This window comes from Schistocerca gregaria, chromosome 1, assembly GCF_023897955.1.
Source record: "Schistocerca gregaria isolate iqSchGreg1 chromosome 1, iqSchGreg1.2, whole genome shotgun sequence".
Classification (NCBI taxonomy): domain Eukaryota; kingdom Metazoa; phylum Arthropoda; class Insecta; order Orthoptera; family Acrididae; genus Schistocerca; species Schistocerca gregaria.
Window position 1 is genome coordinate 171146545 of NC_064920.1, and position 15534 is coordinate 171162078.

General features: G+C 43.3%; 1 protein-coding gene across 1 annotated transcript in view; it reads right to left on the minus strand.

Moving 5' to 3' along the window:
- LOC126285037 (uncharacterized) overlaps positions 1-15534 on the minus strand; it is a 44140-nt gene that overhangs the window by 10181 nt on the left and 18425 nt on the right. Inside the window, exon 2 of the mRNA XM_049984361.1 lies at positions 2897-2961. The gene's annotated coding sequence lies outside the window, so the exon portion shown is untranslated. The remainder of the gene's footprint in view (positions 1-2896; positions 2962-15534) is intronic.

Consider the following 15534-nt stretch of genomic DNA (forward strand, 5'->3'; position numbering starts at 1 on the left):
CTCCTTCCTACGTTAAGGCACATCAAGACGAGGGACGTAAGTTTCCAACCCTTTTATTGCTGCTGCTTCTACAGTCTGTCTATGAAGTACAGTCTGTCTATGAAGTACAATCCTATTCTGCGTTTCTCAGTAACTCTTGATTTGTTCTGCATATCTGGCAAAATGGCTTGAATGTAAAAAAAAATCTTTTGAATTTGATCTCATAATGATACTTAGCGTAGGCTGCTGTTTCCGGGCAACATTTGCAGATGCAATAAGAAATAGGTGAAATAAAAAGAGACCTGTAGTACAATCCGCCACACCATGAAGCAGCTACCGAAGCACAGATATATGAACATGTAGCCTACTGCGTCTATCTTCATTGAAACTTACTGTACTTTCTGGATCTTACTTATACACATAGCGGTTCTTTTTTATACTACGAGCAAAGAAATATTTATCCATCCTAGCCTAAAAACGAAACCACCTTTCCGATGGCAAAGTCAATTAAGACTGTATTTGGTCACTTTGTGCTTGATTTCGGCAATAAAATATCCAAGAATGTAAATTGGTGTTCCATACCCTAGACGTCTCATTTGCTCCAGAACGTAATGTATACTGAGCTCGTAACGATTGGTGTTGCAATTTAAAAAGGAAAGCAAACTCTCAGAAAAGCTGACTACCTGGAAATGCAATTACGGAATGAAACAAGTCATATTCAAAAAACCATAAGCTATTTCTACACCGAAGAGCCCGTCTAATACGGTCTAGGGCCCCCGCGAGCACGTAGAAGTACCGCAACACGACGTGGCATGGACTCGACCGATACCTGAAGTAGTGCCGGAGGGAATTGACACCATGAATCCTGCAGGGCTGTCCAGAAATCAGTAAGAGCATGTTCCAAGGCATCCTAGACATGCTCAATAATGTTCATGTCTGGGGAGTTTGGTGGCCAGCGGAATTGTTTAACCTCAGAAGGGTGTTCCTGGAGCAACCCTGCAGCAATTCCGGACGTGGGGGGGGGGGGGGGGGGGGGGGTGTCGCATTGCCCTGCTGGAATTACCAGAGTCCGTCGGAATTCACAATGGACATGAATGGATGAAGGTGATATGACAGGATGTTTACGTACCAGCCACCTGTCAGAGTCGTATCTAGACGTGTCAGGGGTTATATTGTAAGTAGGCTGTTTAGGTTTTCAGAATGAGATTTTCACTCTGCGCTCATATGAAACTTCCTGGCAGATTAAAACTGTGTGCCCGACCGAGACTCGAACTCGGGACCTTTGCCTTTCGCGGGCAAGTGCTCTACCAACTGAGCTACCGAAGCACGACTCACGCCCGGTACTCACAGCTTTACTTCTGCCAGTACCTCCCCTCCTACCTTCCTGTTTAGGTTTTTATATTGGTAACGCCGCCGCCACGTAGCGCTCTGTATGAAAATCACTGGCTGTGCCTTGTGCAGTTTGTGGCTGGTTTGCATTGCTGTCTGCCACTGTAGTGTTGGGCTGTTGGCTGTTAACAGCGCGTAACGTTGCGCAGTTGGAGGTGAGCCGCCAGCAGTGGTGGACGTGGGGAGAGAGATGGCGGAGTTTTGAAACTTGTAAGAATTGGTGTCATGAACTGATATATATATATATTATGACTATAAAGGTAAATATATTGTTTGTTTTCTATTAAAAACTTTCATTTGCTAACTATGCCTATCAGTAGTTAGTGCCTTCCGTAGTTTGAATCTTTTATTTAGCTGGCAATAATGGCGCTCGCTGTATTGCAGTAGTTCGAGTAACCAAGATTTTTGTGAGGTAAGTGATTTGTGAAACATATAGGTTAATGTCAGTCAGGGCCATTCTCTTGTAGGGATTACTGAAAGTCAGATAGCGTTGCGCTAAAAAAATATTGTGTGTCAGTTTAAGCACAGTCGTGTATAATTTTTCTAAGGGGACGTTTCATAATATGTATATCACGCCTACTGGACACGCTCCGCACCATTGCAGAGCCTCCATTAGCTTTAACAGCCCCCTGCAGAAATGCAGTGTCCGAGGATTCATGAGGTTGTCTCTACACCCGTGTACGACCGTCCGATCGATACAATTTGAAACGAGTGTCGTCCGATCAGGCAACAGGCTTGCAGTGATCAGCAGTCCAAAGTCGGTGTTGACGAGCCCAGGCGAGGCGGCAAACTTTGTTTCGTGCAAACATCAAGAGTACGCAAGTAGTCCTTGGTTTCCGAAAGCCTATATCGATGATGTTACTGTTAATGGTTCGCACGTTGGCACTTATTGACGACCCAGTACTGTAATCTGCAGCAGTTTGCGGAAGCGTTGCACTTCTGTCACGCTGAACGTTTCTCTTCATTCGTCGTTGGTCACATTCTTGCAGGATCTCTTTCCTGCTTCAGAGATGTCGGAGATTTGATGCTTTATCGGATTCCTGATATTCACGGTACACTCCTGAAATGATCGTCCAGAAAAAGTCCCTACTTCGTCGCTACCTCGGCGATGATGCGTCCCATAACTCGTGCGCCGACTGTAAAACCACGTTCAAATACACTGCCATTGTAGCAGCAGTAACCGACCTAACAAGTGCGCCTGACATGTGCGCCTGACATGTGTTGCCGGATATAGGCGTTGCCGATGGCAGCGCCGTATTTTGCCTTTTTGCATATGTCTGCGTTTGAGTACGCATGCCTAAACCATATTCTTTGGCGCTTCAGTGTATTTTTATGTTCTAGCTAGTAATGCAGTAGTGGAGAATTTTTGCAGATCGTCAGGAGATCATGGAAGGTCAGTTGCAGTGCACATCTTATTCTCTACAGTCTACGGCCACTATGCATTTATTAAACATCACGCAAACAAGCAGGCAGCTTCAACGAAATTATGCTGAATTCGTTAGAAATATCTGATAGATTTGCCACTTACCGTGGATTCCGGTTGCTGAAAGGTGTCGTGGCATAAATTTCTTCCAACGAGTGCACGGAGACCACCTGAAAACCATGACAAGAACCATATTACTTAACAATATTTGTTCAGAAGTTTGCAGAAACATTAAAAGATATTATTCAACACAGACGGGGCCTCTGTAGTTCCTTGACGATGATAAATGACTTGCAGTTCCGTTCTCGCTTAGTACTGATTACTAACTGTAACCTTCAAAGCAGGTCAAGAATTGAGGTGTTATATTAAATGTTATTAAGACCTATCCACTGTTTTTTACGTGAGTGTTTGATCTCTACTTTTTTTAATGAAGTTTCACTAATATATCAGCTCTGTAGCCATAATTGAGGGCAAATGTGAATTTAAAATAAAACACCTAGATAATACAGTGAAGTAAATATTACAGAGTATAAAAGTTGTTACATATTTAAAGAGCATTACTCACAGATGACAAAATGTCTAAAATGTCTGAATGACACTTATAGTCAAAACATTACAATATATTTCAGGTCACGTACACCAGGCGTTGCAGTACAGGATATGGGCCCGTGATAAAGATGGATAACGTGGCTGACGATCTGCACAGCAGAAACACTTCATTACAGTGTGCCGTGTTTACGGTACGATGCTGCGACGTGCATATACCACGTCCATACATCAACTAACATCAGCATTTGTCAAAATCACTTCAGAAATTGTTACAAAGTAACACCGCTGTGTTTTCTGTGTGATCTTTGGAGTGTCACTGCCATTACCATGAAGGGGAACGCGATTGTATATTTGGTTTGGCTCTCGACATCCACTTACGATCGTATCAGCATCTTACATAGGGTACAATCAACAAAAATAGATCTCATAGCAGAAACGTATCCTTTCTGAGACACACTCAAATCGTGATCAGCAAAACAGTCTGCACAAATGTCACAATATAAACCAGTAATCTACTCTAGGGGGCTGAGTTACACAAAAGAGAGGATACATGCATGTGGAAAAACATAAAACATGCTGGTGGCGCAGGGCATTAAGTTCCAAAATTAAAATAAAAACCTTTAACGCCGTGGTTCTTGTATATTGTAATTCGAAAATCAGATACGAGTCGTGGTTGGAAATAGTAATGCATTAGTTGCAGGTAACAAACCTAAAATGCGGCACGGAGGGCACAGAGAAACAACAACGCCGTCTTCACACATCAGCCTAACACAGAATTCATCTGAACAGCCATGCGACGCCACAGTACTCACGATCGGATACAATGACACGATTCCCAGCGCACAAGAAAATTGATGATGTTCCTTACACAATCTTACGAACATGATACTGTTTCTGGTCGAATAGTCAGTCAATATAGAGTATGGGGCGAGGGGGCGGGGTGCCGGAGAAATGGGTGCACTGTTACTCGGTAGTATGTGCATTACCATGTATGGCAATATGCGTTACAGAAACTGGATAACCCCATTTTGTCTTGCTGAAATTTCACTCAAAGTAGAAAAACCCTTGTTTTAGTGATCTCCAATCTCCAGGGGCTTAAAACGTTACAGCAGTTTATGTTGTTGTGAGTACTGAGGTAACGCAGTCGTTATAGACAGGTATATGGAATGATTACGGATACAGGCTGCACTGTACATGGCGCACGTGTTTTCTGAGACGTGACGAACATTACATACGATATACGTTTCCTCATTGTGATGAAAGTACATGTTTGTAAGCCGTAATGCTATAGAATATATATTTATTTTCCGTTTACAGTTTGTAAAATTTATTTACTGTGAAATGTTCTCAAGATATATATCCACGTTGACCGGGATTTCTGCATCATTGTAATTAAAGTCTTATTTTCACTTAGACGAAGCTGTAACAAGCAGTCAGCTCGATAAAATTTATTCAGTACTAATATTTACATAGCAAAAATATGATACAAGTCAAAGGATTCTGGACACTAGGATCATATTCCTGAGAAGTGGAGCTCAGGTAACAGTTTGACTATGCTCACTTTTATCAGTAAACCGTTTGAAAGGAATGTTGAGATGGTTCCTTTTAAAGAGACCTCAGTCATGTACTTTCGCTCCCTTTTTGTTCTGTGTAAGGTCCTCAGTATTGAATAGAATTAGGGGAGAGGAGGAGTTTGTGGCACAACTTAAGTAGAAGAAGGGGTCGGTTGGACATCAAGGGATCACCAATTTAGTACTGGAGGGTAGGGTGGAGGGTAAAAGTCGTAGGAGGAGACCAAGAGATCAATACAATAAGCAGATTCAGATGGATGTAGGCTGCAGAACATACTGGGAGATGAAGCTTGCCCAGGATAGAGTAGCAAGGAGAGCTGCATCAAACCAGTCTCAAGACTGAAGACCACAACAACAACAACAACAACAACAACAAGTCCTCAGCACTGACAGAATATTCAGCTCTAAGCTCCCTGCTCTGGCCCACTCCAGAGCGGCTTTCGCTAGACACTGAGTGAAATAAAATATAACTGCAAAGGCTATTTGCTCTGCCACGTTATGGTCATCAGCCGTTTACAGTTGTCACAACCTGTTCACTGTGTACCATTTCTTAAAAATATGGCCGATTCTCTTTCCAGTAGCATCAGTTTTATAGTTGATACTGATTTCCCATTTAGAGCCGAACACACAATTATCGGCTGTGTACTGCGGCAGTAGGGTTTCATTCTTGCATGCGCATACTCGTTGCGTACTGTTCTGGCATAAAATTTATACAGAAACTGAAAAATTCACAACACCAAAAAATAATTAATGTAGAGGAATGAAATTTTGGGAGTGCCTTCATCTTGGTAACATACTTAACTGATTGACATTACAAGTTCACAGGTGAATGTAAGTGCGAGATAACGCATTGCAAAGTTGAAAATCTGGTACATTAACAACCGGTGTAACCGTCAAAATGTGAAGTACAAGCATGCAGACATGCATGCAGGTGCGAGATTTCAGTTTGTGAGATGGAGCTCCACGACTGTTGCAGTAGGTCCGTCAATTAAGAGACGGTTAATGCTTGTTGCGAATGACACTGTACTTGATGTCTCATATATGCTCAACTGGAGACTGATCTGGTGATCGAGCAGGACAATTCAACGTGTCTATATTCTGTAGAGCATCTTGAGTTACAACAGTAGTTTGTGGAAGACCGTTGTCCTTTTGGAAATCCCCTGTGGTATACTGCTCACGTTTGGCATCACAACAGGTCGAATCATCAGACTGACGTACAAATTTGCGGTCAAGGTGGCTGAGATAACCACTAGAGTGCTTCTGGTGTAGTACGAAATCGTACCACAGAATATAATTCCACGATAAAGTACAATGTGTTTTGTGCACACACACAGGTTGGCTACAGGCAGTCGGCAGGCTTCCTTCTAACCAACACACGTACATTACGACAGCGAGGCAGTATGGGCTTTCGTCAGATGACACAACAGACCTCAACCCTGTCCTCCAATGAACTCTGGCTTCACACCCTTGAAGTGCCAAATGGCAGTGGTTTTGGGTAAATGGAATACATGCTATAACACGTCTGACTCGCAGCTGTCCTTGAAGTAAGTAGTGCCACGTGGCCGTCTGGAGAGGGGTCTCCTTGCGACCGTACGTTCTCGTGACCACCGCTGCCATCAGTCATGTACAGTGGCTACAGTCCTACAATGTCTTTCTGCAGTATCCCGGAAGGAACCTGCAACTCCTTGTAGCCCTATTACACGATCTGATTGAAACACAGTGAGGTGTTGATGAGGCTGTGTCACCTTAAAGGCGTTCTTGACTAGTATCAACTCGCTACAGGCAATCTCAAAGATAAATAATTCCAAGACCGTCAGAGTGTGAATATACTCGTACAGCAAACTTCATTTGCATTCTCGTAGTGGCGCTACTAACACCAGTGTTGTGCCACTGGCGCGGAACTTGAATACACAACCTCTTTCAGATATAGAAACATCACTGCCAACGTAAGTTTATGTCGCAGATCTCTGTCTTTGTGTTGCCAATTTTTTCCGTCAGTTCGCAGTTTCTGTAACTATGCGAAGAGTGACTTGATCCTAGGAATAAAGTTTCTTTAGGAAAAATTGCGTGTGCGAGCACGCAGGTGTGTGTGCGTTTTTTTTGTTTTTTTTTTTTTTTTTTAAGAAACGAATTAATATGGAAACAAGAACGAGAGTTGTGTAAAGTTGTGTTTCGACGAAATGCCTACATTAAGGAACATAATCGTTTCTAGCGCCTTTGTCACACGTCAAGACAGGGTCGGCATGGTTACGAACTGGTGGGGCGTGATTAATTTAAGGGGTGGTCGGATCCTTTGCTGTCACCATCCCGTACCCTTCCGGAACGGAATTTGTGTACCCCAGCTGTCTATGTGAAGGGTTACTCATGCAAAGAGCCGAACGCATTAGTGAGGCGGGCTTGGGTACCATCCCGGTATTCACCTAGTCGAATGTGGCAAACCGCCTAAATATAACATCCCGGCTGGCTGGCACACCGTCCATTGTCATTAATTCGCCACGTGATTACGATCCTGTGTCGACACTTCTCCCCGTTCCAGAAAGTGACGTTTTAACGCCCACGGCTATCCGGGTAGATTCACATTAAAGAACGCACTTACGTTCTGAAATTCCAGGAGAGTTGTGGCGTCTGCAGTTGCCATCTGCAAGCTAACTGCTAGGTGGTTTTCCATAACAGACAGAACTTACATCATCGAGTTTTGCTCCATTTGTAAGTGTGTTTGTTTCCCTATTTTATTCATACGGAAAATCTACTTCCAGATCTGACATTTGGGTATTCTTTTTCTTCTGTTTAACTCTTGTGTCAGTCTTAATGCCATAACGAGCGATGTGACGTCACTATCCGCCATAATAATCGTGGATGACGCTGTGTTGAGAAACTTAAACATTTTAAAAAACAATACAAAGAACTCTAAAATGTAAAAACAAATATGTATTGCCTATTTAAGTTTAATACTGCTAGTTATGCACTGAAGCTCCACAGAAACTGCTATAGCAATGCGTATTCAAATACAGAGATATGTATACACCTTGAATATAGCGCTGCGGTCGACCACGCCTGTATAACTGAGCAAGTGTCTCGAGCAGTTGTTACATTGGTTACTACTGCTACAATGGCACGCACTTAAGATTTAAGTGAGTTTCATCGTAGTTTTACAGTCGGTTGATGAGTGATAGCACGCAGAATCTCCGATGTAGCGGTAGAATGGGGATTTTCCGGTAGGGCCTTTTCACGAGTGTACTGTGAATTCCAGGAATCCGGTGAAATATCAAATCTCTGACATCGCTGCCGCCTGAAAAAGATCCCGCAAGAAAGGGACCAAAGATGACTGAAGAGAATCGTTCTCAACTTGACGGAAGTGCAGTCCTTCCGCAAATCGCTGCAGATTTCAATGCTGGGCCATCAACAAGTGTCAGGGTGCGTACCATTCAACGAAACATTATCGATATGGGCTTCCGGAGCCGAAGGCCGACTCGTGTACCCTTGATGACTGCACAACACAAAGTTTTATGCCTTTCGTGGGCCCACCAACACCGATATTAGACTGTTGATTAGTGAAACATGTTGGCCTGATTGGACGAGGTTCGTTTCTAATTAAATTGGGCGGATGGACGTGTACGGGTATGGAGAGAGTCTCATGAATCCCTGGAGTCTGCATGTCAGCAGGGGACTGTTGAAGCTGGAGGAGGCTCTGTAATGGTGTGGGGCGTGTGCAGTTGGAGTGATAGGGGACCCCTGATAAGTGTAGATACGACTCTGACAAGTGACACGTACGTAAGCATCATGTCTGATCACCTGCATCCATTCATGTCCCATGTGCTTTCCGACGGACTTGGGTAACTACAGCAGGGCAATGCGACACCTAACATGTGCAGAATTAGTACAGAGTTGCTCCAGGAACACGTTTCTGATTTTAAACACTTTCGTTATCCTCAAAGCTCACCAGACATGAACATTATTCAGCATGTCAGGGATACCTTGCAACGTGCTGATCAGAAGAGATCTCCAGCCCCTTGTGCTCTTACGGATTTATGGACGACCTTGCAGGGTTCATGATGTCAATTCCCTCCAGCACTACTTCAGACATCAGTTGAGATCATGCCGTGTCTTGTTGTAGCACTTTTGCGTACTCTCGGGAGCACTACACGATATTGGGCAGGTGTACCAGTTTCTTTGGCTCCTCTGTATATTTTGCCAACGTTTCGGGGGACCGATAAGTAAATAAAATAATAATAATAAGTGAACAAGAGCTATCGTTTTTAGATCAGCGTACTTTCATTATTGTTTTGCATAAGCCTTTTCTTTTTGGTGTCAGCCCCTCCAGTTCTGCGCCTCACCAATCTAAACAACTACTTATTATATAAAATACACTCCTGGAAATGGAAAAAAGAACACATTGACACCGGTGTGTCAGACCCACTATACTTGCTCCGGACACTGCGAGAGGGCTGTACAAGCAATGATCACACGCACGGCACAGCGGACACACCAGGAACCGCGGTGTTGGCCGTCGAATGGCGCTAGCTGCGTAGCATTTGTGCACCGCCGCCGTCAGTGTCAGCCAGTTTGCCGTGGCATACGGAGCTCCATCGCAGTCTTTAACACTGGTAGCATGCCGCGACAGCGTGGACGTGAACCGTATGTGCAGTTGACGGACTTTGAGCGAGGGCATATAGTGGGCATGCGGGAGGCCGGGTGGACGTACCGCCGAATTGCTCAACACGTGGGGCTTGAGGTCTCCACAGTACATCGATGTTGTCGCCAGTGGTCGGCGGAAGGTGCACGTGCCCGTCGACCTGGGACAGGACCGCAGCGACGCACGGATGCACGCCAAGACCGTAGGATCCTACGCAGTGCCGTAGGGGACCGCACCGCCACTTCCCAGCAAATTAGGGACACTGTTGCTCCTGGGGTATCGGCGAGGACCATTCGCAACCGTCTCCATGAAGCTGGGCTACGGTCCCGCACACCGTTAGGCCGTCTTCCGCTCACGCCCCAACATCGTGCAGCCCGCCTCCAGTGGTGTCGCGACAGGCGTGAATGGAGGGACGAATGGAGACGTGTCGTCTTCAGCGATGAGAGTCGCTTCTGCCTTGGTGCCAATGATGGTCGTATGCGTGTTTGGCGCCGTGCAGGTGAGCGCCACAATCAGGACTGCATACGACCGAGGCATACAGGGCCAACACCCGGCATCATGGTGTGGGGAGCGATCTCCTACACTGGCCGTACACCTCTGGTGATCGTCGAGGGGACACTGAATAGTGCACGGTACATCCAAACCGTCATCGAACCCATCGTTCTACCATTCCTAAACCGGCAAGGGAACTTGCTGTTCCAACAGGACAATGCACGTCCGCATGTATCCCGTGCCACCCAACGTGCTCTAGAAGGTGTAAATCGACTACCCTGGCCAGCAAGATCTCCGGATCTGTCCCCCATTGAGCATGTTTGGGACTGGATGAAGCGTCGTCTCACGCGGTCTGCACGTCCAGCACGAACGCTGGTCCAACTGAGGCGCCAGGTGGAAATGGCATGGCAAGCCGTTCCACAGGACTACATCCAGCATCTCTACGATCGTCTCCATGGGAGAATAGCAGCCTGCATTGCTGCGAAAGGTGGATATACACTGTACTAGTGCCGACATTGTGCATGCTCTGTTGCCTGTGTCTATGTGCCTGTGGTTCTGTCAGTGTGATCATGTGATGTATCTGACCCCAGGAATGTGTCAAAGTTTCCCCTTCCTGGGACAATGGATTCACGGTGTTCTTATTTCAATTTCCAGGAGTATATTTGAACCAACCTGTCTTTAGGTAGCCTATCAGTGTTGAGGAATATTTTATATCTGATATTTGCATAGTTACGTACAAATTTACTATGATGCGTTAATACCTCTTACGAGGCCTATATACTGCATTGGCTTCAAGATGGCGTTCTAACTCACACGACATTAAGAGGCGAGCATGAGGTGCGCAGCGTTGTTTGGTGACCTCCAGTGCGGCGTACCGAACAGGCAGGCGTCGCTGACGGTTGTGTGTCTACTGCTAATTTTTCGGAGTAATGTAATTAAGACTTAGCCTCTACAATTTGAGATTGCTGTTTTGATACTTAACTGTGTTTTCCAGGTAGCTTACTTGTACTTAAATTCCATACTTTATAATTTGTAGGTGTATTCTGTATTTATTTCACTTAACGTTCTCCCAACGTTTGGATCAAAACAATACTAATTTTATTAAACACAGGGGCAATACGTTTTTTCGCTGTTAAGAGAAAATTTGTGTCGGGGTCTCGTTTAAGTTTTAAGGTTTATTTCAACTTTTTAAACTTTAGATTTTATTAGTAGACACGGTATGTTCCATACACTATTCCCACATTCACACAAATATGTTTCGGGACGAAACACGAAATTGTGTCAAGAAATGTTAATCCGCCGAATTCTGCTTACTCTGACAATAGATGTATTTTTGTAAGTATCATTACAGTTTTAAGGTTCTGGCAAACGCACCTGAGATTTTGCGTTTCAGACTGGAATTATTATTCTGACTTGTTTTCTTTACTTTCATATTTTGTTTACGTATGCGATTTAGGTGTTTCTTTTCTTAATTTACAGACGCAGTCCTTGATTATTCTAGTATATATTTAGCTAATTTAGGTAACAAAAGCAGTGGCGATAGTCGTAAATGAAGTCGCAAGAAAGTGGGCTGCCATTGCGATCTCTCGCGGTAGGCTGCCTAAACTAACAGGAATAAATCATTTGATTCAGTACTGAATTGTATATTTCAAAAGCAATTACAAAAAGTCTGCAAGAGTGTATGTTTATCTTTCACAGTTGAGTCACAATCACCGCTTATCTGCTTTGTAGGTGCAAAATATGGCGGCCGCAAAGACAAAAGTCATCATCATTGTTGGTCAACCGTAAATAGTAAACAGATCTTATCACTCACTCCAGTTTGGATCCTTTTGAGCTCTACAATCCAGTACAACGTAATTTGATGTAGATTTTGTGTATTACTTAGCGTACATCAAGAGAGCGTGCGGGTGGAAAACATTTTTACCTGATCTAGCTGAAGAGATTTAAACGACTGACTAGCCTTTGTGGGATGTAACTAAGAACCAACCTGATTCAAGAAGATCTGAAATAAAAAGAAACTGCACTAGAGTGGGACCTTTCGTTTGGGAGCTACTGTACCATAGACAGGTACACAGATGCAAACGTTACACATATAACTCCTCTCGTTTGCGTCGGTGGTTAAAAACTGCCGGCGCTGCGTAGTAGCTGTTGCTGCCTGTGTGAACGGTAGAGGCCACGACAGATTAACACGAGCTGCGGCGTCACTTTAGTTGCATATGTAGACGCAGCTTTACAACCACTCATGAGCTGATGATAGCTGCTGTTAATCAAATGAAGTTAATAACTTGTTTTGGAACGGTAATGCTAGTGGCCTAAGCGAGAACGATGTTTTCGCACTAAAATAATCCTGCTGCGAAAATTGTTTTGCTGAGAGAGTTGACCGCGCTCCAGCGGTACACACGTTAATGGAGGACTCAGCTGGTGGCCCACTGGACCACTAGCAGATTACTGCGGTAGTCAGTAGGCAACAGAACCACTTTAAGATTGGAGACTGAGGGCTGAAGGCCGCTTGGTATGAGGCTATGACTCAATTCATCCCTCAATGATCATCTGAGACCAGAAAGCACTGCTAAGCAGTTAGCAGCGGGGTCAACTTTTACTCACTTATAATCCCATCTAATAGTCTTGTACAAAGGAACTGAACAAGCGTGGTGTGCGCTTAATACATAATACTCAGAATGCTTTTTATTAATGTTGATTACTTGCAGTGTTTCCAGCTCTTGTAGCCACACGTCCAAAAGATGGAAATTGTAAAGATGGGTATTGTAATAAATGTACAGTCAATGCGGAATATCAAGTCATTTAAAAATTTCACAGAAGAGAACTTGCACATTATAATAAAATGTTCCGTTGGATAGTCACGTTTACCTTGAATTGCACTGTTAGTTCTCGTAGGCTACTAGGGTTATGATTAACTTCGGCTTAAAATTTTAACCTCCTGAGGTTAAAATTTTAAGCCGAAGTTATTCAGGACAGGTCAGAAAAAATAATAACTATGAAATATAGAAATGTGTGAAAAAAATATGAAACTTAAGACTGCCTACCACGCATTGTACGTCTATCTGTCCGAGACGTAAATGATCAACAATTAACGTCGAGTATTTTGTAATGGTCAGGTTTCATAAACGGAAGTATTTCGAGACACCACCGACAGGTTTCCCTACTTTAGACACCTTAATACAAAAGTTTTGGCCTACCCGCATTGTAATGGTGATGCAAACTTTGTGCAGAACGACGGGTCAACAGCAACAGTATTTCAAAGGATGACATTCGAATAAATTACGAGCTATAATTTGATACATAGGAGTTTAAAACGAGAACCTGAATTTTAGTCTAACCATTTAACTTCACGTACGAAATAACTGTGCAGCAGCGGAACGACTGGATAGAAATTACTGAACTTCTCTTAAAAAATAGCTTTTAGCATCACCGTCGTAATTACACGTATTATGTAGTGGAAATCATCCTTATAGGCATGATGTTTTGTGATAAAATATAATTCGACCCGAGAACTAATGGTTAAAGAAAGCAAATAAAAACATTCCTCTGTATTTCTCCTGAGCACACATGTTTTCTAATTGGAATATAACTCAAGATGTCGTAATAACGTCACCATAAAAAGAGGGATAAACAGGAAAGATATAAAGCATATCCACGTCCCGTCGACATTGGAACCGCGGTGACTTTCACACATCTAGTGCCTCAGGTGTCATCATGTGAAACATCGTACTTTTCACGATTTATTAATTTTGACCTTTAATCTCAGGCTTACTGAGTCTGAGAGCGTAGTATAAGATCGCTCAAAACAAATGAACATTTCACATATTGTTATTTAGGTGGCAGAGGACCAACAAGATTTTCTTGAAGCTTGACTTTTTTTTTCTTTTTTCTTCAGAATGGTGCAAAGAGGGGATGCCAAGGAGAGAGTAGTTAACAGGAAAGTATCAACGTATCGCGTTCTGATTTACGCCTAAGAAAAGCGAATAGGATTCGACTCCCTCCCCCCTTTCCCCACCTCCATTTCACCCCGTCTACCCTCTACATAGTTCGATCATTCACTTTTTGCCTTTCGTAGTCCTACTGTTTATAGAAGGGGTGACAAAGAGGGCTATCAATCTCTTAAAAACAAAGTGCCACAGACATTGCAAGAGTCACATATTAATAAATATTGCAATACAATACTTGCTTCTACAGTAAACAATGTAATTCAATAACATAGTGAAATACAAATAGTCATAATCTTATCGGAGCGTATGGTTTTAAGCGACATTTAAGAGCTCAAAAATCAACAGCACCCATTTTCTAATGCAGAACCGAAGAAAAAGAGCGCGAGAAGAACCTATTCTCATGTCCAATTGCAATTAATACAATTTTAACATTAAATCAGGAAAATGAGTACAGAGCTCAATATATCGTTGAAGATGAGGTCACAGCAGCTCGGACTGCACAAGAAGTGGAGACAAAATCGACCGTGAGCTTTTCCGAGGAATCAGCCGGATATCACTTCGGGATAAGGCCGGGCATTTGAACGGATAGCCGCGTGCCACCCTAATGCCCTAACTATCGTAAAAGTCTGTCTGTGGCATTCACTCCAAGTTAACTTTCTTGGTATCAGCACATTGTGGACGTCCAAATACAGTCTTTATTCTACGTCATTTACGCACTATTAAGAAGAGCTGAACGGTAGAAACATAAAAATGTCACTATCTCAAGTTAGTGAAAAAGACGTGAACTTCTGATTGTACATACCTTATTGGTATCCATAAAATGAGTAGTTTTTTTGATACCACAGGTTTATGCTGCCTTCCACATGATGTTGTTGTTGTTGTCTTCAGTCCTGAGACTGGTTTGATGCAGCTCTCCATGCTACTCTATCCTGTGCAAGCTGCTTCATCTCCCAGTACCTACTGCAACCTACATCCTTCTGAATCTGCTTAGTGTACTCATCTCTCGGTCTCCCTCTACGATTTTTACCCTCCACGCTGCCCTCCAATGCTAAATTTGTGATCCCTTGATGCCTCAAAACATGTCCTACCAACCGATCCCTTCTTCTAGTCAAGTTGTGCCACAAACTTCTCTTCTCCCCAATCCTATTCAATACCTCCTCATTAGTAACGTGATCTATCCACCTTATCTTCAGTATTCTTCTGTAGCACCACATTTCGAAAGCTTCTATTCTCTTCTTGTCCAAACTAGTTATCGTCCATGTTTCACTTCCATACATGGCTACACTCCAAACAAATACTTTCAGATACGACTTCCTGATACATAAATCTATATTCGATGTTAACAAATTTCTCTTCTTCAGAAACGCTTTCCTTGCCATTGCCAGTCTACATTTTATATCCTCTCTGCTTCGACCATCATCAGTTATTTTACTTCCTAAATAGCAAAACTCCTTTACTACTTTAAGTGTCTCATTTCCTAATCTAATTCCCTCAGCATCACCCGATTTAATTTGACTACATTCCATTATCCTCGTTTTGCTTTTGTTAATG